A 27,639-nucleotide genomic window follows, 5' to 3' on the forward strand; every position below is an offset into this window, starting at 1 on the left:
TTAAGTAAGCTAGAACATGTGAAGCACTTAGAACAGTTTTTAGCACAGAATTGGTGATCAATAAATGTCTGATATTTTCACTTGAATGACAGAGTATTTTTTAGTTACGTAAGGAAATACTGCCTTTTCTCTCTTACCTACCCTGCATGATAACATATTTGTAGTAAAATAGATAACTTTTTCAGCTTCTAGCACTAAAATTTGCAACTATTTTTTATTCTTTCACATGCATCTCATAAGTTGCTTATTGTTTATTTCTGTCTAATACAGTGCAGTCTACAAAATGGAGAATCAAATTTTTACTGAGAAGTGAGAATACCAGAAAGTCTTTCTTCTCTACACTTAGGTAGATAATATGCAACATTTTAAGAAGTGTTTGAATCTGTTTTCAAAGAACAACATTTGTGGAAATGTCTGCATATATATATATCTATGATTACCTTTTCTTAACTTTATTGGATATATTTTTTGAAGCATAATGCTGATCAAATGACACTTCAGAAAACATACTAATTTGCAGTGCCATGGACTGATTAAAAAGACAGCCACTTCATCTTTTTCTGGGATATGCTGGCTTTTATGAATTTTATAATTTTTTAAATGTCTCTTAATATATAAATGGCGACTTTTATATAGATTTCTACTTTTTCAACTTCTAGCAAGTTTTGTTAATTTTAAGTTTACAGAAATGACCTAAATCCCCAAACATTAGATAATTTATGAATATAACTATGTATAAACATTGGTGATTTATTAAATCATGGTAAAAAACAACAAAATCTGTTAGTATGGCAACTGTGTTACAAATAACTTTCATGCACTATTAAAGATAATTATGGACATAATTATTGTGTAAATAACAGCCAGGTGCCATGGCTCATGCCTGTAATCCCAGCACTTTGGGAGCCCGAGATGGGTGGATCACCTGAGGTCAGGATTTCGAGACCAGCCTGGCCAACTTGGTGAAACCTTATCTCTACTAAAAATACCAAAATTAGCCACTCACGGTGGCAGACACCTGTAATCCCAGCTACTCGGGAGACTAAGGCAGGAAAATCACTTGAACCTGGGAGGCAGAGTTTGCAGTAAGCTGAGATGGTGCCATTGCACTCCAGCCTGGTTGACAGAGGGAGACAGCATGTCAAAAAAAAAAGTAATAATAATTATTATTGTGTAAATTAATTATTATATAATTTTAAAAATATGAATACATAACATTGTTATAGATAGTTATGTACATATATATGTAAATTTTCAGTTTTACAATTATTCAAAAAGATGGATAAATAAAAAACAGACTTTATTTTCATACAAATCCATCATTAGGAAATAGTCATAAAATAGTAAAAAAAAGAAAAACAGCTAATTATATCAACCATTATATGTACAATTTTGTGAAACACAATTAAGTTCCTTGTTATACTTTTTTAAACAAGAGAGTTACACAGCACAGATGTGTTGGTAATCCCAGTTAATGTTTTATCTTTGAACATATTCAGATAAATAACTGCTAGGCACTTAAGCAATTATAATTTTAAAACGGAGTGAGAAACAAAATTTTAAAGTTAGCATGTGGCCCGGTGCAGTGGCTCACGCTTGTAATCCCAGCACTTTGGGAGGCCAAGGTGGGCAGATTACCTGAGATCAGGAGTTTGAGACCAGCCTGAGCGACATGGTGAAACCCCATCTCTACTAAAACTACAAAAATTAGTTGGGCGTAGTGGTGGGCGACTGTAATCCCAGCCACTTGGGAAGGTGAGGCAGGAGAATCGCTTGAACTCGAGAGGCAGAGGTTGCAGTGAGCTGAGACCAAGCCATTGCACTCCAGCCTTGGCAACAGAGCAAGATACCATCTCAAACAAACAAAAACAAAAACAAAACAAAACAAAACTTAGCATGTGATAATATTTGGTGAAATAATTGTTGTACTTAAAATACTTCTTTGAGTACCCTGTGTTAAGTCAACTTTCTTGCATCTCATTCCAAACTTCTCTGTTGAGCTTTGAGCACCCAAGTGTGGTTTTCAATACTTTATAAACCTAATCCGCCAATTTACCGGTTTCTATGCAATCTAATCCACCTCAGGAAGTGGGTGTGGTCTTTCGTGGGTCCATACACTTTAAAAGGGTGCTTGTCAAGAGACTTCTCTCTCCTTCAGTGAGGACCCAGTGGATTTGTGGCTGGGCTTTGGAGCACCAGGAGTTACTTCTAATCTGGATGTCTACAGAGCTTCTAGACTGAGACCATCCATAGTAGCCTTGTGAGTATAAAATGTGCAGCAAAACCATCATGCTCACTTTTACTCTTAAAAATACTTTAAATTTATCTGGCAGCATGCTTGGGTCTTTTCTAAGCAAACAAATAACCGTCTTAGTGATTTTATAGAAAATCAATATAAAGTATCTTCAGTTTGTAAGATATGGTTTGTGTTCCCTTGCTATTTGATTCTTTTTATGTGACTGTTTTCTGTATTGTTAGATTTTTCCTAAGTGTGAAAAGATATATTTCCATAGTTTCATGCAATGATAGAACCCATAAAATACCTAAAATGTTCATTAGAATGTGGGCATTTAGTAGTGGTTATAATGTACGCCAAAGTGAATGTTAAAAATGTTGAATTACTTTGAAAATTCTTGTTGCAAAGATCTTATTTGCTGTCTCTTCAAAATTTGCAGTTTGCAGATTAGATTTGAAAGCTGTTGAAAATAGATTTAATCGGCCGGGCATGATGGCTCATGTTTGCAGCCTAGCACTTTGAGAAGCCAAGGCAGGCATATCGCTTGAGGTCTAGAGTTAGACACCAGCCTGGCCAACATGGTGAAACCCGGTCTCCACTAAAATTACAAAAAAATTATCCTGGCATGGTAGTGGGCGCCTGTAATACCAGCTACTTGGGAGGCTGCAGCAGGAGAATTGCTTGAACCTGGGAGGTGGAGGTTGCAGTAAGCTGAGATCGTGCCACTGCCCTCCAGCCTGGGTGACTGAGTGAGACTGCATCTCAACAACAAAAAAAAGAAAGAAAGAAAGAAAATAGATCAATAGATCTAACCAAGTGGCAAGGGCTCCCAAGAAGCTGCAACTTCCAAGTCACTAAGGGGAAAGGTGAACTGGTGGCCACGCTTCCATTAACTGCATTTCTGGATTTTCTAGTGTAGAGTGGAAAACCCAATACATATCTAATTTTTTTTGTTATTTTAGAAGATAATTAATTGTTGATTAATCTTGTTAATTATTATAGGTGAAACATTGGCTATTTCAGAATGTGAAAGTGTTCTCTCTAATCATCTGAACTGACTATGGGAAAAAACTTTCCTAATTAAAAATAATAGATATTATTTACATTTAATGTATTGAAAGGAAGAGTTTTGATATTAAAGTTAAAACGACAAATTTAATGATTGATAATTTTAGGAGTTGACAGTCCACTCACTCTGATTAATCAATCTTAGATAAAAGCTACTTTATTTATAATTGTCTGAGCAAACTTCATAAGTGAGTTTGGAGGCAGGGAGTATAGAATAATACCATAGATACTTAGTGTCTCTCATATATTATCATCATGGAATCAGTGAGAGAGATAGCATGACAGAGACAGGATGACATTCAGAATGTGCCTCTTCGTTAATCATCTTATATAAGTGACTCAGAAATCATCCCTGCTTTTACTCTCTGCCCAGGCTTTAAGCTTGTCTAAGTAACTGGGAATGATTGAGAGCACAGCTTGTTTAACAAAAATGCCATGAGTACTGTTGTCTCATTTTCTCATTTGCATCACGGTTGTTCATATCCATAATTTCATACCAGTGAATTCAACTAATCTCAGATAAAAAATATTTAGAGGGAGAATAAAGCAGCTGTACTGAACATGTACTTTTTTTTTTTGAGACAGAGTCTCACTCTATTACCCATGCTGGAGTGCAGTGGTGTGATCTCGGCTCACTGAAACCTCCGCCTCCTGGTTTCAAGCTATTCTCCTGCCTCAGCCTCCCGAATAGCTGGGACTACAGGCATGTGCCACCAAGCCCTGCTAATTTTTTGTATTTTTAATGGAAACGGGGTTTCACCGTGTTAGCCAGGATGGTCTCGATCTCCTGACCTTGTGATCCGCCCGCCTCGGCCTCCCAAAGTGCTGGGATTACAGGCATAAGTGACCACGCCCTGCCAAACATGTACATATTTTTAATCTTCTTGCTGTTCCTAAACAGTATGACATTACAAGTATTTATATAGCATTTACATTGTATTAGGCATTCAAAGTAATCTAGACATAAAGTATTCAGGAGGATAGATTTAGGTTACATACAAATCCCACACCATTTACTAATAAGAGACTTGAACATCTTAGGATCTTGGTATCTCAGGGAGTCCTGGACTGAATGTTCGATGACAATTGAGGGAAAATTTTATAAATCCAGCATGTTTGCGTTTACTATTTCTCAGTTTGTACTGGAACCAACTTATTAGACATATTGGACAGAGCTCAAGTAGACAAGGAAAATTGTCCACCAGCCTTTTTTTTCCTTTTCATCGGGGCAAATAAAAATAAGAGAAAGAAATTCTCACTTTTTTTTTTTTATTTTCAGAAACATGGATTCAGATGCCCTGCGAGTCTCCCAGAATGAGCTCATTTGCTGCATTTGCCTGAAATACCTCATAGACCCGGTCACCATTGACTGTGGGCACAGCTTTTGCAGGCCCTGCCTCTGCCTCTGCTCAGAAGAAGGCAGAGCATCAATTCACTGCCCTTTGTGCAGACAAATCTCAGAGAAGCCCAACTTCAACACCAGTGTGGCACTCAAAAAGCTGGCTTCCCTAGCCAGACAGACCAGACCTCAGAACATCAACAGCTCACACAATAACGGTGTGCTCCATGAGGAGGCTAAGGAGCTTCTGTGAGGCTGACAAGAGATTGCTCTGTGGGCCCTGCGCTGAGTCACCAGAGCACATGGCTCACATCCACAGCCCAAAAGGATGGGCTGCTGAGGAATGCAGGGTACGTGATGCCTCTAAGGCAGTTTGAATTATGTAGAGTCCCAAATAAGAATGATGAGGGCCTATGATAATGACGGTGATGAGAATGCAGATGGTGGAGGGGGTGATTATTCCATGTCAATCATGACACATAAAGGTGTCCTTTCAATGTTGCTGACTAATTTGGCACTCTAATCATAGCTGTGTTGAGACTTCACTAAAGGAGGTTTCCTTGGAAACGTTGTTCAAACATATAGAATGGAGCTGTGGAGCAGGTGGCCAGCCCCAAGAACACTGTTCAAAGTCAGGTTATATAAAAGCCAGTTTCTCAGAAAATTGATGACATTATCTGAAGGGTCCCTTAAAACTCTGTATTATGTTTCTATCACCTTTCACATCAACGTATTAGAACCAAATGTGTTTAATTTGGAAAAATCTGACCACTCCACTCTAACTTAATTTATGTTTCTTTCAATGACAGCCTTTTTTTTATTGATAAGGGGATGAAATCTACTATATTGTCTTCATTATTGCTAAGCTTCCTGCTTCTTTTGCAGGAGAAACTTATAAAGGAAACGGACTATTTATGGAAAATCAATCAAGAGACACGAAACAATCTAAATCAGGAAACTAGCAAATTTCATTCGTTAGAGGTAAGAATGAAAATGTTTTCTTTATTTTTATGCAAATAAACATGATATTAGCTTATAATTTTTAGCTAAATTCAAACTACCAGTTGAAAGATAGTTATTTCATCCAAGAAAATGTAGTGATTTCAATTGATATAATAGCAGTTGCAAACAGAGAAGCCCACACAAGCTAGCCAAATTAAATCTAGTGTATAGATAAACGGCATGATGTGTATTCTAGTTCATATCTGAAGGTTGGTATCAACCTTTTCAGACACTGCAGATGAGACAACATTTCACTAAGTTTGGGTATGAGGAAGGTGAAAGCAATAGAATAGTATATAGAGTAAAAATATGGTAAAAGTAAAAAAAAACTGCATAATACGGTGTATGGTTAAATGTTTTTTAACATGTAGGCGAATCAGACATGGAAAAATCCTAAAAGAGAGATTAATAGAGGAAATAATTGACTCAGTAACAAATGTGAAGAAGCGTCACAGTGCTAGAAACCAGGAGTCTTTATAAAGGCTTGATTTAAAAAGGGAGAGAGAATAGGAACATTGAAAAAGATGGACAGAAAAAGATAGCAAATATTCAAGACTCCTTGCAGGAGTGAGGCAGAAAGTTTATAAGTTGCTTGATTACACCCAGCATATAATTATTTGAAGTTTTCTATTGAGAGTGAGAACATGTAATCCTTTTAACCAAACGTCTCTGCAGCACTGTGTGTCATTAAGGAAGAGGATAATCAGTATTCAATATCAAAAGATGCATATATTTCTCGAAGAGGAGGAGCAACTGCATCTGCAGGCACTGGAAAGACAAGCAAAAGAGCTTTTCTAACAACTACAAGACAGTCAAGTGAGAATGACCCAACATTTAGAAGGGACGAAAGACATGTACAGAGAGCTGTGGGAGACATGCCGCATGCCTGACGGGGAGCTGCTTTAGGTGAGGAGGGAGGGTCCAACCTCAGAGACAGGAAGCCTTTGCTGGACAGTGCTGCCAGGAGATGCAAATATCACCTGCATATGTCACTGCTCTAAGCTAAGTGACACATGCTGTCTGACTTCCACCATTTCCTTTCTCCATTCACTTATTACTGCATACTTTGGTAATCTTTGGGAAATTTTTGCCATTTTAGCTGATAACATATAACAAAGTTCTCTTCAATATAATTTGGAGTACTATCCACACAGAGAGATCATCCAAAATCATTAGAACTCTAGGCCAGGGGAAGGTTAGTAATAATCCATTTACATGCCCTAGTTCCTCCTCACTCTGATGTCCCAGACAGCAGTGATTTGCTGAAGACATTGAGGGGTTTCCCCTTCCCTGGGCAAGATTTCTCAAAGCTGCTCATCAATGTCCATGTACTCTGTTTCTCATATGGTTCTCTGTTTTCTTTTAATAGTTGTCATGTGTGGTCAGAGCTTTCCTTGGAAATAAGATTAGGAAATGAATGACACTGGAAACCTAGATATCCTTGCTTTACTCCACCATCTCTTGCTGAGCTCCTTTCTTCTTAATGCCCACTGATGAAGCTATTTATTGTTTAGTTGAGGTTCTGTTATTAATCTAGGCTTGAATGATTCCTTAGCAGGAAATAAAAAGATATACATTATTAAAACACTAAAACAGAAAGAAACAAGAGTGTGCGAAAAGATGCAGAAGGAAAAATCTCTCATAATTAATATTATCTTTTATTTTTTTGCAGGATGTGGGAAATGTATCAGCAAGGTGAGTTTACACTAAAAACAATGCTATTTCTGAAAAGTTTGTTCTCTTGTGAATGAAGGGCATGTATACATTTTGAGTATTAACATCGTTGTCAGGGGCTATTTCCAATTTTATTTCAAAAGACGGCCTGAGGTCTTCTTCTCTTGGGTCTGGAAAGTTTTCATCTTAAAATTTGTATGAATTAAAATATACATAAAAACAATTTGTCATTTGGAAGTTTGTTCTCCCAATCCATCCATCCTGACCAGCCATACCCCACAGATCTTAATACAAAATTACTCTGAGGAATCATAGTGGCATCTTCTACTCTAGAGGGGTCAGAGGTTAAAAAAAAAAAAGACAGAGGGAGGAGAGAGTTTCCCTAAGGATGGGCTGAGGAGGGATGTTTTGTTCCTAAAAGCATCAATGACCCTGGCCTGCTCCATCACCGTACACCCAGTTATAGGAAAGACCTCAGGAAAATGGTTGCCTCAGGACCCTCAGCAGCAGGGTTCTCAGGCTGGAATTAGACTCCTTTGATTTGCACAAAAGATTAAAGCCTTTTCTCTCAGTGAACATTCTTTGTTACACACTGACTAGCATTAGTGACAACTGCAGCCTGAAGTCCCAAAGGTTTTTGTCTGAGTTTTCTGCTCTCTGAAATATTCCCAAGATTTCTGCCTACCCTCAGGGGGTGTGATGGGCAGATGGAGGCAATGACTTTTAATGACTTTAGAAGTTGTGTAATGTGTGAGGATAACATATCTGGGGAAATTGGGTTTTTATGGAAGTAAAATTTAGAAAAAGTAACATCCTTATGGCCCCTAGAGTGTGGAATAAAATGTACAACCAGTTAACCAAAACGGGCAGAATTCTGAGGAAACATCTTATATGAAAATGTGATATCTTTGTATGACTGTGTGATTAACTCTGGGCCTGGAACTATAGCTGTGGCCATTTGTTTTGCAGGACTGATTTGGCACAGATGCAAAAGCCCCAGCCAGTGAACCCAGAGCTCACTTCATGGCGCATAACTGGAGTCCTAGACATGCTCAACAACTTCAGAGGCAAGAGCCAGCTGCTTGGCAGTCCAGCCTCAAATTATTTCTTTATTGGGTCCCTTGGTTGAGGCTTTTCCCACTTAAGTTTTATTAGTTTTGACATGTAGGTAATACATACTTTTCCAAAACATGTGCATCTTCTCAACCTTCATCGTAATATTACAATGATCAAAACTCAATTTCCGGACTTACAGTTTGATGAAAATGTAAAGAAAGATACATACTTTATCTGCAGAATAAGAGTACAAAGAATATTCAGATCATATAGTTATGAAGACACTGGTTCTCATAGTGGCATCAGTATTTCATGTTTATTCAATTTAATTCAATTTTGAAGGCTTAGATTTGGCATAATGGTTTTTAATTCTTTCTATTCTATGTGCATTTACATGCCTTCTACAAGTAACCTTTATTATTTACAAAATCAGAACATTTTGATCAACAAAGAAAATGACTGAAATATCCATAATCAGAACAATTCTAATGCCATCAGATACATCTCAAAACAAGTGAAAAGTGAGGGATCTGTGAACGTGGCTTAACCATGTTAGGCCCATTCTAGAGAGCAGGTCTAAGTAGCAGAGGGCAGGACCCCAGAGTAGATTGAATCAGGAGCTAAACAGATAATGTAAAGCCAGAGTATTCTTCTCAGAAACTTATAAATTTTACATGTGTTAATTTCTACCAAATTTTTTATGTTTGAGACTATAACAGGCATTACTTACATTCCAATAAATTCTCACATCACAGCAAATTGATGTCTACCTGTTGATGATCTTAAACACAAATAATACAAGAAGATTTTTCTATTGAAGACAAAAAAACATTTTAGATATGTCCTGAAACAAACTATGCAGAGACAGACATTAAATCATTACTTCACCCAGTGAGATGGTCACATTTTTTCTCTATTATTTAAGTAATAATACATAATTGTATGTGCTGTAGTGGTGTAATAACATTTCATCTTCAGGGATACATGGGGCTGAACTCTCTTGGCTTCCTTTTTTCTGTATTTTCTTGGAAGAAGAGCAAATGAAGTGAATAATTGGGCACAGAGCCTCTGTCCCTCATAGCACTCACTAATATAATATTTTTTCCTTGTCAGTGGATAATGCTCTGAGCACGGAAATGATTCCTTGCTATATAAGCCTTTCTGAGGATGTGAGATATGTGATATTTGGAGATGACCATCTCAGTGCTCCCGTGGATCCCCAGGGAGTGGGGAGCTTTGCTGCATGGGGAGCACAAGCATTCACCTCCCGCAGGCATTTCTGGGAGGTGGATGTGACCCTCTTCTCCAACTGGATTCTGGGAGTCTGTAGAGATTTCAGGGCTGCAGATGCCAATATCATTATTGATTCTGACGAAAGTTTTTTTTTTTTTTTTTTTTTTGAGACGGTGTCTCGCTCTTTCTTCCAGCCCGGAGTGCAGTGGCGCAATCTCGGCTCACTGCAAGCTCCGCCTCCTGAGTTCCCGCCATTCTCCTGGCTTAGCCACCCTAGTAGCTGGAAGTACAGGCGCCCGCCACTGCGCCCGGCTAATTTTTTGTATTTTTAGTAGAGACGTGGTTTCACCGTATTAACCAGGATGGTCTCGATCTCCTGACCTCCTGATCTTTCTACCTCGGCCTCCCAAAGTGCTGGGATTACAGGCGTGAGCCACCGCGCCCGACCAGAAACATTTTTTTTAATTTCCTCAAAAAGGAGGAATCACTGTAGTCTCTCCACCAACTCTCCACCTTTAATTCAGTATGTGCAAAGGCCTCTGGGTCGGGTTGGGGTGTTTCTGGATTATGATAACGGATCTGTGAGTTTTTTTGATGTTTCTAAAGGTTCTCTTTTCTATGGTTTTCCTCCTTCCTCCTTCTCTTCCCCTCTGAGGCCATTCTTTTGCTTTGGTTGTACATGAAAAGTTGGTTTCATGATGATTTATTGTGACCTCCCATATATGAGGCAAATAGTGTCCTAAGACCCTACGTGTGAGAGCCTGTGAGCTCATTGTAACTTCATGGAATGTAATTACTTTATGGTTATAAATGGGATAACCACCTTGAATGTGTACATTTGTTAATTAAGTTATTTTATTTAATAAATTATTGTGGAATCTTTACTAGAACACCAATAATTTTTTTGTACTAGTTTTGTTGAGGTTCATTCACTTACCGTGAAAGTCATGTTCTAATGTATTTAATTCAGAGATTGTTAGTATATCACACTTGTGAAGGCATCAGAGCTCTCTACTGCCTATGCACTTTTATCACTTCCAGAAGAATCCCAATACACATTAACATTTATTCTCCACTCACCCTCCCCCATTCCTTGACAGCACTTAATATATTTTTTATGTTTTTACATTCAGGTAAATAAAATCATATGATGTACGTTCTTTTTTTAATCTGATTCCTTTTTCAGAGAGTATGTTTTCAGTTTGTACACACTGTAAATCATTTGTCTTAGTTGTATATTTGAACCAGGCTGGGGTAGAATAATGAAGTGGTGGATATCTTATCTTACAAAGAATAAAAAGAGTGCTTCTTTTCTTTTTTTTTTTTTTGCTTTTTCTTATTTTTTTATTTATTTTTATTTTTTTTAATTATACTTTAGTGTTTTAGGGTATATGTGCACAATGTGCAGGTTTGTTACATATGTATCCATGTGCCATGTTGATTTTCTGCACCCATTAACTCGTCATTTAGCATTAGGTGTATCTCCTAATGCTGTCCCTCCCCCCTCCCCCCACCCCACAACAGTCCCCGGAGTGTGATGTTCCCCTTCCTGTGTCCATGAGTTCTCATTGTTCAATTCCCACCTATGAGTGAGAACATGCGGTGTTTGGTTTTTTGTCCTTGCGATAGTTTACTGAGAATGATGTTTTCCAGTTTCATCCATGTCCCTACAAAGGACATGAACTCATCATTTTTTATGGCTGCATAGTATTCCATGGTGTATATGTGCCACATTTTCTTAATCCAGTCTATTGTTGTTGCACATTTGGGTTGGTTCCAACTCTTTGCTATTGTGAATAGTGCTGCAATAAACATACGTGTGCATGTGTCTTTATAGCAGCATGATTTATAGTCCTTTGGGTCTATACCCAGTAATGGGATGGCTGGGTCAAATGCTATTTCTATTTTGAGATCCCTGAGGAATCGCCACACTGACTTCCACAATGGGTGAACTAGTTTACAGTCCCACCAACAGTGTAAAAGTGTTCCTATTTCTCCACATCCTCTCCAGCACCTTTTGTTTCCTGATTTTTTAATGATGGCCATTCTAACTGGTGTGAGATGGTATCTCATTGTGGTTTTGATTTGCATTTCTCTGATGGCCAGTGTTGATGAGCATTTCTTCATGTGTTTTTTGGCTGCATAAATGTCTTCTTTTGAGAAGTGTCTGTTCATGTCCTTTGCCCAATTTTGATGGGGTTGTTTGTCTTTTTCTTGTAAATTTGTTTGAGTTCATTGTAGATTCTGGATATTAGCCCTTTGTCAGATGAGTAGGTTGCAAAAATTTTCTCCCATTCTGTAGGTTGCCTGTTCACTCTGATGGGAGTTTCTTTTGCTGTGCAGAAGCTCTTTAGTTTAATGAGATCCCATTTGTCAATTTTGGCTTTTGTTGCCATTGCTTTTGGTGTTTTAGACATGAAGTCCTTGGCCATGCCTATGTCCTGAATGGTATTGCCTAGGTTTTCTTGTAGGATTTTAATGGTTTTAGGTCTAACATATAAGTCTTTAATCCATCTTGAATTAATTTTTGTATAAGATGTAAGGAAGGGATCCAGTTGCAGCTTTCTACATATGGCTAGCCAGTTTTCCCAGCACCATTTATTAAATAGGGAATCCTTCCCCCATTTCTTGTTTTTGTCAGGTTTGTCAAAGATCAGATAGTTGTAGATATGTGGCATTATTTCTGAGGGCTCTGTTCTGTTCCATTGATCTATGTCTCTGTTGTGGTACCAGTACCATGCTGTTTTGGTTACTGTAGCCTTGTAGTATAGTTTGAAGTCATGTAGCATGATGCCTCCAGCTTTGTTCTTTTGGCTTAGGATTGACTTGGCCATGCGGGCTCTTTTTTGGTTCCATATGAACTTTAAAGTAGTTTTTTCCAGTTCTGTGAAGAAAGTCATTGGTAGCTTGATGGGGATGGCATTGAATCTATAAATTACCTTGGGCACTATGGCCATTTTCACGATATTGATTCTTCCAACCCATGAGCATGGAATGTTCTTCCATTTGTTTGTATCCTCTTTTATTTCATTGAGCAGTGGTTTGTAGTTCTCCTTGAAGAGGTCCTTCACATCCCTTGTAAGTTGGATTCCTAGGTATTTTATTCTCTTTGAAGCAATTGTGAATGGGAGTTCACTCATCATTTGGCTCTCTGTTTGTCTGTGATTGTTGTACAAGAATGCTTGTGATTTTTGTACATTAAGTTTGGATCCTGAAAATTTGCTGAAGTTGCTAATCAGCTTAAGGAGATTTTGGGCTGAGACCATGGGGTTTTCTAGATATACAATCATGTCATCTGCAAACAGGGCAATTTGACTTCCTCTTTTCCTAACTGAATACACTTTATTTCCTTCTCCTGCCTTATTGCTCTGGCCAGAACTTCCAGCACTATGTTGAATAGGAGCGGTGAGAGAGGGCATTCCTGTCTTGTGCCAGTTTTCAGAGGGAATGCTTCCAGTTTTTGCCCATTCAGTATGATATTGGCTGTGGGTTTGTCATAGATAGCTCTTAATATATTGAGATATGTCCCATCAATACCTAATTTATTGAGAGTTTTTAGCATGAAGGGTTGTTGAATTTTGTCAAAGGCCTTTTCTGCATCTATTGAGATAATCATGTGGTTTTTGTCTTTGGTTCTGTTTATATGCTGGATAACATTTATTGATTTGCATATGTTGAACCAGCCTTGCATCCCAGGGATGAAGCCCACTTGATTATGGTGGATAAGCTTTTTGATGTGCTGCTGGATTCGGTTTGCCAGTATTTTATTGAGGATTTTTGCATCAATGTTCATCAAAGATATTGGTCTGAAATTCTCTTTTTTGGTTATGTCTTTGCCAGGCTTTTGTATCAGGACGATGCTGGCTTCGTAAAATGTGTTAGGGAGGATTCCCTCTTTTTCTATCGATTGGAATAGTTTCAGAAGGAATGGTACCAGTTCCTCCTTGTACCTCTGGTAGAATTCGGCTGTGAATCCATCAGTTCCTGGACTCTTTTTGGTTGGTAAGCTATTGATTATTGCCACAATTTCAGAACCTGTTATGGGTCTATTCAGAGATTCAACGTCTCCCTGGTTTAGTCTTGGGAGGGTTTATTTGTCGAGGAATTTATCCATTTCTTCTAGATTTTCTAGTTTATTTGCATAGAGGTGTTTGTAGTATTCTCTGATGGTAGATTGTATTTCTGTGGGATCGGTGGTGATATCCACTTTTTCGTTTATTATTGCATCTATTTGATTCTTCTCTCTTTTCTTCTTTATTAGTCTTGCTAGCGGTCTATCAATTTTGTTGATCTTTTCAAAAAACCAGCTCCTGGATTCATTAATTTTTTGAAGGGTTTTTTGTGTCTCTATTTCCTTCAGTTCTGCTCTGATTTTAGTTATTTCTAGCCTTCTGCTAGCTTTTGAATCTGTTTGCTCCTGCTTTTCTAGTTCTTTTCATTGTGATGTTAGGGTGTCAATTTTGGATCTTTCATGCTTTCTCTTGTGGGCATTTAGTGCTGTAAATTTCCCTCTACACACTGCTTTGAATGTGTCCCAGAGATTCTGGTATGTTGTGTCTTTGTTCTCGTTGGTTTCAAAGAACATCTTTATTTCTGCCTTCATTTCATTATGTACCCAATAGTCATTCAGGAGCAGGTTGTTCAGTTTCCATGTAGTTGAGCGGTTTTGAGTGAGTTTCTTAATCCTGAGTTCTAGTTTGATTGCACTGTGGTCTGAGAGACAGTTTGTTATAATTTCTGTTCTTTTACATTTGCTGAGGAGAGCTTTACTTCCAACTATGTGGTCAATTTTGGAATAGGTGTGGTGTGGTGCTGAAAAAAATGTATATTCTGTTGATTTGGGGTGGAGAGTTCTGTAGATGCCTATTAGGTCCACTTTGTGCAGAGCTGAATTCCATTCCTGGATATCCTTGTTAACTTTCTGTCTCATTGATCTGTCTAATGATGACAGTGGGGTGTTAAAATCTCCCATTATTATTGTGTGGGAGTTTAAGTCCCTTTGTAGGTCACTGAGGACTTGCTTTATGAATCTGGATGCTCCTGTGTTGGGTGCATATATATTTAGGATAGTTAGCTCTTCTTGTTGAATTGATCCCTTTACCACTATGTAATGGCCTTCTTTGTCTCTTTTAATCTTTGTTGGTTTAAAGTCTATTTTATCAGAGACTAGGATTGCAACCCCTGCCATTTTTGTTTTCCAGTTGCTTGATAGATCTTCCTCCATCCCTTTATTTTGAGTCTATGTGTGTCTCTGCACATGAGATGGGTTTCCTGAATACAGCACACTGATGGGTCCTGACTCCTTATCCAGTTTGCCAGTCTGTGTCTTTTAATTGGAGCATTTAGCCCATTTACATTTAAAGTTAATATTGTTATGTGTGAATTTGATCCCGTCATTATGATGTTAGTTGGTTATTTTGCTCATTAGTTCCTGCAGTTTCTTCCTAGCCTCGATGGTCTTTACAATTTGGCGTGTTTTTGCAGTGGCTGGTACCAGTTGTTCCTTTCCATGTTTAGTGCTTCCTTCAGGAGCTCTTTTAGGGCAGGCCTGGTGGTGACAAAATCACTCAGCATTTACTTGTCTGTAAAGTATTTTATTTCTCCTTCACTTGTGAAGCTTAGTTTGGCGGGATAGGAAATTCTGGGTTGAAAATTCTTTTCTTTAAGAATGTTGAATATCGGCCCCCACTCTCTCCTGTCTTGTAGAGTTTCTGCTGACAGATCAGCTGTTAGTCTGATGGGCTTCCCTTTGTGGGTAACCCGACCTTTCTCTCTGGCTGCCCTTAACATTTTTTCCTTCATTTCAACTTTGGTGAATCTGATAATTATGTGTCTTGGAGTTGCTCTTCTTGAGGAGTATCTTTGTGGCGTTCTCTGTATTTCCTGAATCTGAATGTTGGCCTGCCTTGCTAGATCGGGGAAGTTTTCCTGGATAATATCTTGCAGAGTGTTTTCCAACTTGGTTCCATTCTCCCCATCATTTTCAGGTACACCAATCAGACGTAAGTTTGGTCTTTTCACATAGTCCCGAATTTCTTGGAGGCTTTGTTTATTTCTTTTTATTTTTTTTTCTCTAAACTTCCCTTCTCTCTTCATTTCATTCATTTCATCTTCCATCAGCGATACCCTTTCTTCCAGTTGATCGCATCTGCTACTGCGGCTTCTGCAATCTTCGTGTAGTTCTCGAAACTTGTCTTTCAGCTCCATCAGCTCCTTTAAGCCCTTCTCTGCATTGGTTATTCTAGTTATGCATTCTTCTAATTTTTTTCAAAGATTTTAACTTCTTTGCTATTGTTTTGAATTTCCTCTCGTAGCTCAGAGTAGTTTGATCATCTGAAGCCTTCTTCTATCAACTCGTCAAAGTCATCCTCCATCCAGCTTTGTTCCATTGCTGGTGAGGAACTGCGTTCCTTTGGAGGAGGAGAGGTGCTCTGTTTTTTAGAGTTTCCAGTTTTTTTGCTGTGTTTTTTCCCCATCTTTGTGGTTTTATCTACTTTTTGTCTTTGATGATGGTGATGTACAGATGGGTTTTTGGTGTGGATGTCCTTTCTGTTAGTTAGTTTTCCTTCTACCAGACAGGACCCTCAGCTGCAGGTCTGTTGGAGTTTACTAGAGGTCCACTCCAGACCCTGTTTGGCTGGGTGTCAGCAGCGGTGGCTGCAGAACAGTGGATTTTCGTGAGACCACAAATTCAGCTGTCTGATAGTTCCTCTGAAAGTTTTGTCTCAGAGGAGTACCCGGCTGAATGAGGTGTCAGTCTGTCCCTTCTGTGGGGTGCCTCCCAGTTAGGCTGCTCAGGGGTGAGGGACCCACTTTAGGAGGCAGTCTGTCCGTTCTCAGATCTCCAGCTGCGTGCTGGGAGAACCACTACTCTCTTCAAAGCTGTCAGTCAGACAGGGACATTTAAGTCTGTGGAGGTTCTTGCTGAGTTTTTGTTTGTCTGTGCCCTGCCCCCAGAGGTGGAGCCTACAGAGGCAGGCATGCCTCCTTGAGCTGTGGTAGGCTCCACTCAGTTCGAGCTCCCTGGCTGCTTTGTTTACCTAAGCAAGCCTGGGCAATGGCTGGCGCCCCTCCCCCAGTCTCGCTGCCGCCTTGCAGCTTGATCTCAGACTGCTGTGCTAGCAATCAGCGATACTCCGTGGGCATAGGACACTCCGAGCCAGGTGCTGGACACAATCTCCTAGTGTGCCATTTTCCAGGCCCATTGGAAAAGCGCAGTGTTAGGATAGGATTGATCCGATATTCCAGGTGCCGTCTGTTTCCCCTTTCTTTGACTAGGAAAGGGAACTCCCTGACCCCTTGTGCTTCCCGAGTGAGGCAATGCCTCGCCCTGCTTCCGCTCGCACACAGTGCACTTCACCGACTGTCCTGCACCCACTGTTTGGCACTCCCTAGTGAGATGAAACCGATACCTCAAGCAGAAATGCAGAAATCACCCGTCTTCTGTGTCGCTGGGGCTGGGAGCTGGAGACTGGAGCTGTTCCTATTCGGCCATCTTGGCTCCACCCCTTATTTTCTTTTTAAGTCTGAGCAAGTTAAGTTGACCTCACAGACTTTATTGTTTCTCAACATCCTAGTTATTAATCACATTTCAGCTCATACAACAGTTTTTCAGTGCCGGATTGCTCTGCTATTACATCTTCTCTGAATATATTATAACAGATTATAATATTCAGAAAACTCTTATACTTATTACTACCAGATTGAAAATTCCAAGGAGGCAATGGCAGTATTTGTCTTCTTTGCTAATATATGACAATTATTCAATGCAATTTTTAGAATAGATCACACAGTAAATAAGATGAGTAAATGGATAAGTAGAGGAGTTAATATATATAAATATTATTCTAACATTAAGAAACTTTTCCAAAATATAAGTAACAAAATAGGATAGAACATACTAATGAATATCTATCAAAAGATAAGAAATAAATTGATTTTCAGATTCTTATCAAAGATAACACTATTATGTTAGGGTTTAAAATAATTGTAGCATAATTTTTACAGGGTTCATTTCAATTGTCTTAGGTTTTTTGATATAAACAATTGAAAGAGGAAGGTTCCTATATAAGATGATGGGGAACAGGAACAGGACTTAGAATAATGGAGGCTGTCCTTATTTAAACTGACATATAAATTTAATTACATACTAAGCATAAAGTGGCATAAACCTTCTTATGCAGTAGAAAGAACAAACTTGGTTTACATTTTAAATAAGAATCCAGATGATAGAGAATGGAAAATTCTATAAGAGAATGTAATAGCTACGTCTCCTAGCACACCGGCTTATGTGCTCTAACAAAGACCACGAATTTGAAATGATTCAGAAGGTGCATTTCTCTCACATGTTTGTACCAATATAGGAATTGGTCAAGAAGAAGACTGACATCTTCAAAAAGTGAATTTTACCTCTTTGTGCAGGAAACTTCCATTTATTGCCATGTCCCATGCAGCAGGAAAGCCAGAAGAAAAGTAGGAGGGACAAGAGTATTTGGCTTTAAGGAAATAACCTGGTGTTTCTCACAATGCTTTTATTCCTCTCCTATAGGTTCAAAATTAGGCAGATGGGACACCAAGTTGTAATGTATCTGGGAATGCTGTTTACACTCTAAACCATATTTATTCTTATCATTTGATACAGAAAACAAATTAAATGACTGGCACAACTGAAAATAACCCAAGAGATTTGTTCAATGAAACAAAGGTGAATGTCAACCAAATAAATAAGCTGCTGCCTAAGGTTAGCACCAGTTGTTATTCAAGAGTGAGTAAACCCTGCTTTTTACCACTGTCGAGGTGTCCAGTGTCGACCTTTTTAGAGCCTGTCTAGCTGAGGGTTATGTGGCAAGAAACATCTTATTTGTATTTTAGTCCCTTAAATGAACGATTTTGATAGAAATGATTCTCCAAATTTTGAAGATACTTATCAGAAAGATTCTCTTATTCCTTCACTCTATATCACATAGAATATAATAAACTGTTTCTCTTCTGCCTCCTCATATTTCATGCAGAATATTAGGAGTTAGCAGGCAGAAAGCCTATCACCAGCTTCTTTTGGACTCGCTGCCTTTTTCCAAGTGATCTGAACTGATAAAATTATTCACCTCAGGGCTCCAACCCAGCACTCCTTTTTGATTTTCACCTATGTTTTGTGAGCTTTTCTGTTGATGCTAAAACTCAATGCAACTCTCAAAGCCTCATAATTTAATTACATTATTTGTTGCTAGATTTCAAGGAAAAATTTATTCCTGACATTCTGCTAATTTAGCTCACATTCACTTTGGCAGGAAGACAGAATTAGCTACTTTACGATCACTTAGTATTTGACTCTGATTTTGGAAGATGAAAAAGTTTTTGAGTCTATTTACCATATTTTCTTAGCCATTTAACCAAGATAATCTTATTCTGTTGATTCTCCTAGAGATACTTATTTATTCTCTTAACCTGTCAGAATTTATGTTAGAATATCACCAAGACTTACTTACAATTGAAATAAGTCTAAGAGAGACCACTAAGAACATTGTCAATCATTAATACAGAAATCTTGAACTTCCTGAGATTTTTATCCCTGAAAGAAGTTATTTATGAATAGCCTGGTTATAGTTTCTTTTAATACAAGAATTTTCACTCTTCTATAGTACAAAAAGTAAAAACTGATAAAGAGGATATCTTGGAAAAAATTAATCTAACAAAACTGAGACACATTCTTGACGCACTTGATTTCTGTACTAAATTTAGGAGACACGTAAATGGCAGGTTTCCTAAGTGAAATAAGACAGACACACAGACAAAAATACTTCATGGTCCCACTCATATTTACAATCGTTTTTTCAAAGTTCAATACATTAAAAACGGTGGTTACATTCGTGGGAAGAAAATAGGTAAATGAAGGGTAAAAGTGGTAAAGGTGCAGTAATGTAGAATAAATGAATCTGATGTACAACCTGTAGGTATATTAGATAATCTTGTATTGTTTTTCGGAAATATTCTGAGAGACTAGATTTTTGGTGTTCTCACATAAAAAAGAAGCACAGCTAAGTGATATGATCGATGTGTTAATTTTCTTCATTATAGTAATCATTTCCTTATGCACATGTATCTCAAAACGACATATTGTGCACCTTGAAAATATAAAATAAAACAAATTAAAACAGAAAGATAATTTTGTTCTTGCATGTAAGCTGAAAATAAGTGAAGACTGGGTCAGTAATAACAATGCTTTGCTGAATTAAGAGAATTCTAATAAAATGTTTTTAGTTGGGAAGCTGTCTGTATTAAATAAAATTGATCTAAAGCTGGTTACAGGGGCCATACATATAATCCCAGTGCTTTGGGAGGCCAAGGCAGAAAAATCACTGGAGGCCAGGAGTTTGAGATCAGCCTGGGCAACATAGTAAGACCTTATCTCTACCAAAAAATAAACAGAAAATTAGCCTTGAGTGGTGGTGGGCACCTGTTGTCCCAGCTTCTCAGGAAGCTGAGTTGGGAGGATTGCTTGAGTCCAGGAGTATAAAACTGTTGTGAGTTCTGATTGTGCCATTGCACTCCAGCCTGAGTGACAGAGTGAGAACTTGTCTCAAAAACAGCAACTAATTAGTTTTTGTAGCCATTTAACCTGAAAGGTATAATTCTTTCTTCTACAATTAAATCCGCATATATCTAGGCCAGCTATATCAGGTAGAGCTTGTGCTCTAGTGCTTATATCTATAAAACAAGTAAGATAATTATAAGGAGGCTCTAAGCAAAACAACTTTTTCTCATTCTGGACTTTGAGATCTTAATTCTGTAGACTAATTTTCTGTCTCAATAGTGGATATCACCCTGAAACTTAATTTGTCCAAGCACCTCACATATCCTGAGATTTTACAAAACATATAGTTCATAGTGTCAATACGTTCTTATGCCTCCAGGCATTGAAGGATACTACTATGTGTAAACTCAGGCCTTCTACTGCATTATTGAAGGAGCACATTTGAGACTCACAGCACTGGTTGCAGGAGTCTGTTAACAGGTCTGGACAATGAGTAATATCAGTCTAGATAATTCTGAGGAAGGCTTTCTGCATTGTTATAAGGAGGATAATCACTGGAGACTCTAGACAAGTTCCCAGTCATCATTCCAGCATTTAGTTGCTGTTTTTGTAATCCCAGCATTTCGGGAGGCCTAGGCGGCTGGATCACTTAAGGTTAAGAGTTCAAGACTGGCCTGTTCAACATGGTAAAACTTTGTCTTTACTTAAAATACAAAATTAGCAGGGGGCAGGGGTCGGGGAATATGCATTAGAAGGGAAGGAGAACATACTTAACATGCCATTGGAAGGTGAAATTCCTAATACTTGAGAATATTGTTGAGAACTATGTTTAATTCTCAGTATAGAAAGATGTACCCTTTCAATGACATTAAAAATTCACTAGAAGAGTGAAGAATAATAGTTAAAATATCACATAAGTGACAACAGTCTCAAAACAAAGTGTTCTAAAAGGTTAAAGTATGTATTTGAGATAGAGGAGAGAATAAATAAGAGTTAATTAATTAGACGTTATTATGTGAAAAGACTTTTCTAAAATTCTTCCATAATAATTGAAGACATAAATGACAATAATTAAAATATACAAAAAATAAAAAGCATCAAAATAGTGAAACATTTAAAAAAGGGTAAAGTTGAAAATTCCTTATTTTTTAATCTCAAAACTCAGAAAGTGATTTTATCAATGTCCTAAAAAGTTAAAATAAAAACAAACAATAATGTAAAAGAAGCGAGGTTTCCGCCAGGCTTGGGGTGGAGCTAGGGCTTCCCTGGGGACACAGAAGCAAGAAGCAGGGACCTTGGCGCCCACCAGGCTTTCCTGGACAGAGCCGCCCCCGCCCCGCTCACGCCTCTCCCCCGCCCCCCGCCTCCAGCCTCTGGCGTGGTGCTGTATCATTTTAAAAAGTATTATCCATACAGGCATATATTGGGGAAAAACATTTATCGTCAAATTATAAAACAAAGCAGAGATAAGCATGTATAAATTGCTAGAATTAAACTCAATTTAATCAAGGAGTTTTAGATAAACTGGATACAAAGTCTTTAACATATTAAAAATAGATATGAAGAAAACATGTCATTTGATAAAATGGGGAAATGTAATTAATGAGTACCAGAAACACAAAATTAAGCCATATATGCTCTTAAGTAAATCGAATTCAGACATCGTTACAATGTAAAAAAAGATGCAACAAGAGTAAGGAGCCCAGAATGATGCAAATTAAGGGAATGGGGGAGGTGATGTTTAGAACAAGCAAAGAGAATGCAGTGGGAAGCAAACTTATTTTAGGCAAATTCTCCTGGAGTGGACCAGGCAGCCCTCTCCTCCAGACTCAGTTCCAAAGTGTCCCTTATGTGGGTATTTCTTTTATTTTTCCTTTGAGGACCGCACTTGGTGTTTAGTTCAACCTCATGTGGATCTCATGGAATTTCCAAGACTTGGGGCCTTGGCATTGTGGCACCTTCCTGCCACATGCACGTAATTCACAGCATTACCAAGTCACCACGAGCTCCACGCTCACATCTGTCAGCCCAGAACCCAGCCAGGCAGTGTCACATGGTCTCCCAGGCATGCCTTTCCAAGCCAGCTATCCCTGCTGCGAAAGTTCTGAAGGCACTGGTCCAGGGAACTGAGCTTGGTCCTGTCCTTAAGCTCCGCAGGTGACTGCACTGCAGCCCACATGGAGAGCTGCAGCTCTAACACAGGGATTTTGAGAGGCCTCAGTCGCCTTTAAGTGGCACTTCCAGGACACCCATCCTAAGCTCTCACAAAGGGCTCCACCTTCCCAAGTATGTCCTATTGTCATTGGAACAGCCAGTGTCAGGCAGCTTCTGATCGGGCTGATGTGGCATCTGACCCTTGATGGGTTGCCAGACATTCCTTCCTGTTTCCACCATGGGAAGTTGGCACTGGGTATGGTATGGAGCAACCACGTCTACCCTAAGCCTTGGGTGTCTGCTGCTTCCAGGTCAAAAATGGACATTTCTGGTCCTGACCAGCTGCCACCACACTGTAACCGATGCTCATAGTCTCCAGGGATGTGTAGAAAAGCAATGGCAGGACAACAAACAGCTGGCGATTTCCCCAGGTCCCACGCTGTTCCGAAGTGGGCATGTTGGGTCCCTGTTCCCAATGTGTTCCAGCCTTACCCAGGTGCACAGGGTACACTGGGGCTAGCATAGGGCTTGTCAAATAATGCTCCTGATGTCCACAAAACAGCTCCAGTGATACCTGCTTTTTGAAAAGCCTGCCAAGCCAGCAAGTATGGGGCAGGACCCAGATTTCTTTGGCAAATCTGAAGGTGAGCTGGCCACATGCCTGGTGAGTAGAAGCTGCCTTTACCTGGCCAGTGTATGCAACTTGAGAGAAAATGACAGCTTCACGGGGGGCTCTGGTGGGATTGGGAAGCCTGACCTCCCGGGGAGCTTTGGTATGGCCCCAGTGGAAAGACTGGATTTTGAAAACCCACCAGGCCCAAATGAAAGAAGGGTCATCCCTGATTGGATCCCAGACTCTCCCTGGTCTCTCTGGACTCGTTCTAGACGTGGCTTGCCTGTGGGCAGCCCTTCCCTTTGGCCCATGAGGCAAGTCCAGGTTGCTTCTGCAGCTGTGTGCCTGGCTACTGGCCCAGCACTTCTCATTTTTGCCATGTGGAAGCAGATTTGCTAGTAGAGGAATTTTCGAAGTCAAAAGAAGTGTCGCCAAGCCTCTTTCCTCGACCTATGGCGAGCCCATGCTCTTGGTTTATTATTCTCTTTGGAGTGGGCAGCAGAGGGGACAAGCAGGCCTCCAGCCAGGCTCAGGGAGTGTGGGGAGGGCAGGGAGAAAAGTCTAGATGATGAGGAACTGGAACCACGTTGAGGGGGGTGTCCTGGGTTCAGTGTCGGGGTGATCAGATGAGCCAGTTTATATTTAAGCAACATTATTATGTTCAATTATTTTTGGTGAGGGATTCCTCAGGGGAGATGTGGTCATCTGGTCCCAGAGGGGGAGTGAAATGCCCACTCATCTTCCTGAGCCATTTGGAAGCCCTTTCCTCTAGCCCTAGGTACTGATGACCCAGGCTCCCCGGTCTCAGGAGGTGCACAGGGCTGGGGGGTGCAGGCTTTTTGTCACTTACCCCCTCAGTACTATTGGGCATCGGGCATTCAGAGGTCTCACAGTGGCCTCCCTAAAAGCCTGGTGTCCTAGGAGAACATTTATTATTTTTGTCTATTTTTGTTTCTTTGAACTGCTGCATTCACTCACTGAGGGCTCGCCCTCCCTGTACCCCTCATGTTGTTCAGGAAGGAGGGGACTGATGATCATGGGCCCCCTTCTTCTCTCCTGTCAGTTGCCACCACACTGCCTCCCCTGGCTTTATCACCACGTTCTCCCACCCCTGTTGCCTCATCTCTTCTTCCTCATTCACACTTCCTTCTTTTGCCTGTTTTCTTCTCCCAGTTAGTTAAGTTCTTTATGATCCCTGGCACCACCTACCCTGAGGTCTACCAAGGACAGAAAAGCAGGGGCCTCTGTGAGGCAATGTGGTGTTATCATGGTGGGACCTCCAGGCCCCCAGAGTGAGTGAACAGCAGGCCTGCCAGCATCTGTGCTGATGGCTAAGAATTCCTCCACCGCCGTGCCCCTACCACCCCCTCCTCTTTGCTCAGAAGGGAGACCAGGTTTGCTCTCTTGCAATGACAGCCCTGTCCCTGCTGTGCACAGGGATGGGGCTCAGGGTCCCTCCCTGCACCTTGATGTTAATTAACTGTAGATAGTGAATTTCAAGTTGACAGCTACCTTCTCAGGGATTTATATATAAATATAGTTAGAGGAAAATCTAAAGCCTATTTTACTACTTTTTAGTGTTTGTGAAAATTAAGCTTAAAGTGGACAGAATAAATATTTCTCAGACAATGTCAATGCTACTGATTACAAGTGAGATGGCTGGAGCTCGCCCCTTGGTGGAGAATTTTTTGGTGATTGGAGATTGGGGACTCTGGCAACAGAAATGGCTTTACGGTGGGTGTGAAGTCACTTCTGTCCCTCGGAGAGCCTCTTGTGGATGTGAAAGCATGTATCAACACCAGTGAAATCCACCTCCGTGTACACTGAGGCGGCTGATGAGAACACAAATGAGCCAGTCCTAGCATTTCCCTCCAGAACCAGTCACTCCCGGTCTGACGTTAGAGCATGTGAATTAAGAGTGACAATTTTTTCTACTAGCTTCTGTGAATAAAGTGTTCTACAGTCAGCCAGCACTAAACTCACTAGAAAGGAGGAGGGAGGAGCGTGGAGCCAATCATCTAGAATTACCTCAGTGTGCAGAGGCTGTCCCTTGGCTGCACTTGGGAAAAGCAGTGTGAAACATCATGTGCCTCTTTCTTTTCAAGCTCCTCCTGACAGTCTCCTGGCAACACTAGAGACCTCAAAACTATGGAGATCAGAATTTCAATAGCTTTGTCATCTCAGCATTGACCACTCCTGAGACCCGAGCTTCCTCCTGGGAGCAGGAGATGGAGTTTGTGATGTTCCTTGGAAAATACGATTTATGAATGCAGGAGGGCTGTGCTGGGCCCCTCTGCCTGCTTCTCCTCTCCCTGCTGTCAGCAGTGACCAGGTCTCCGCTGTGGAGGCGAGTCTGTTGTGGGTGAAACAGAAGCCCCTGTGGTAAGGCCAGACCCCAGGCCTGAAAAGGATGCAAAGCCTGCTGTTTCATGCAGCCCACCGGCAAGAAGACTACATCCCCTGCAGCCCCTCCATCCACACTACATGATATGGGAAGGCTGTCTCTTCACTCTTACCCTGGGGCCCCAAGCCTGCCTTGAGGAGTGAGTACAGCCCTGATGTGTGCCTTGCATTACTCTTTCCCCAGGTGTGCCCGGAGACTCAAGCTTGCTCATTTCTGTCCTGTCACATCTCGCTTGTCCTGCAGTGGTCAGAGTCCTCCTGTTCTGTGTCAGCTCCGAGACATCATTAGTCTTTCACGTGATAAAGTATGAGCACTTTTCTCTTTTACAGTATTTGGGGAAATTCTAACACACTCCCCAGGGATTTGCGCAGGTCCCTCTGGCTCCCGTGGTGGGTAATTCTATGGATTCTGCACCTGGCAGTCAGCACTTTCCCTTGGAAGCCGCTGGGATTCCTGTTTCTGTGGTCCTGGTCCTTGGTTTCTACCCCAGTACATTTTGACTGGGACCTGCCTAGAACTGCCTGGAGGGCCATGGTCTAGGGAAGGACAGGTGATACCCTGACCACAACAGTTCCGTCTAGACCAACAAAGTCATATTGATGAGGACGACTGCAGTGGGGTGAATGTCATCGCCGTGGGCATGCTGGGAGCCTCCAAGGGCTTACGGCAAAAGCAGTTCTTCCCAAGGCGCCCTTTGCATCTTCTCCTCATTGCCACTCAGTGCATTTGGAACTTGCTTATGCGTTGGAATGATTTAAACCAACTGCTTGTTTCTGTGCCCCTGCACTCAAAAGTTCCTTCATTAACAGGAAAAAGAAAAACACACACTACCTGAAATGACTTTACTAATTTTTGAGTGACTCAGTGGAAAGTCAGTGTTGCATACACAATTTCCTCATGCTGAGCCAGCTTGAAATAAGACTTGATAAAAGGCACATCCCTCAGTAGCAGGCAGTGCCACTGTGGACAGTGTACACTATGGTGTGAGGGTATGCACAGGTGAGCGTAAGTGTGTTTACTCATACACACAGATAAACCAAAAGGACTTTGGGCTTCGTGCTGGCGAAGGTTATGGTGCTGCTATAGCTTGTTATGGGCCCCAGGCAGTGTCAGATGGGAAATGCTTTGATGGCATGTTGTTCAATGTATATAATGGGGTCTCCCATGGTCCAAGGACCCACTATGAGCACTCCACCCTCTGTGGTGGAGAACACGGCTGGAGTCATCATAGCCCAGGTCTTTATTGAAAGGCAGTGTTGACCCAGAAGTCTCGTGTAGAACGCATTTGGCCAGGTCTGGACCATCTCTCTCCATCTGACCTGCCTTGGCTGCACAGAGGGACCCAGACCCAAAAGGCCCAGAATCAAGAGGAAACTGAATGACATTTACCATTACACCAGCTTTCATTTATTTTTTCCATATGACCATAAGGACTGTATTACTATGTATGCTTATATATGCTATTTACAGTCTGTTCCCTTTTATATGATGAAAGATTAATAAAAAACAAAAAATTGCCTGCAGTAAAACCATGCCTGAGGCCAAGAGTGGTGGCTCATGCCTGTAATCCCAGTACTTCGGGAGGCCAAGACAGGCAGATCACCTGACGTAAGGAGTTAAAGACCATCCGGGACAACATGGCGAAACCCCAACTCTACAACAACAACAACAAAAAGAAATTAGTTGGGCATGATAGTGAGTGCCTGTTATTCTAGATACTTAGGTGGCTGAGACAGGAGAATCGCTTGAACCTGGGAGGTGGAGGTTGCAGTGAGCTGAGATTGCACCTTTGCCCTCCAGCATGGATGAAATGGAGAGAGAGGGAGGGAGGGAGAGAGACGGAGGGAGGGAGGGAGAGGGGGAGGAGAGAGACAGAGAATAAAAAGAGAAAGAAAGAAAGAAAGAAAGAAAGAAAGAAAGAAAGAAAGAAAGAAAGAAAGAAAGAAAGAAAGAAAGAAAAAGAAAGAAAGAAAGAAAGCCATGCCTGAAGGGCACTGTGTGGTCATCACTTCAGCAGGTTGACACTCACCTGGAGGTCATGAAATCTGTCCATTAGGCCAGTGATGGGTTGAGCACTGAGCTCTGAGCTCACACACTGGGGCATGTGCCGCTGCTCTGACTCACTCCTTTAAAGAGGAAAATACAATTGAGGTTTCTAATACCAAATATTTCATTACTAAAACCCTTTCCTGATGTAGCACTGTGAAATTATAGGGATTATGAACTTGAGCCACTCAGACTAGACTGACTGATGTATTCTACCAATAAGCTATGGACATAAACTCATGTCTTCCCACTTCTCAGAACCATGAAATCAATCATTCCTCCC

The 27,639-nt window shown here is 40.5% G+C and overlaps 2 pseudogenes; one reads left to right on the forward strand and one right to left on the reverse strand.

The window, feature by feature from the left end:
- Positions 1-27,639, reverse strand: part of LOC129485327 (tripartite motif-containing protein 43-like) — a 72,084-nt pseudogene that overhangs the window by 24,830 nt on the left and 19,615 nt on the right.
- LOC129483964 (putative tripartite motif-containing protein 64B) lies at positions 4,588-10,448 on the forward strand (annotated as a pseudogene).

Source organism: Symphalangus syndactylus, chromosome 6, assembly GCF_028878055.3.
Source record: "Symphalangus syndactylus isolate Jambi chromosome 6, NHGRI_mSymSyn1-v2.1_pri, whole genome shotgun sequence".
Lineage (NCBI taxonomy): Eukaryota > Metazoa > Chordata > Mammalia > Primates > Hylobatidae > Symphalangus > Symphalangus syndactylus.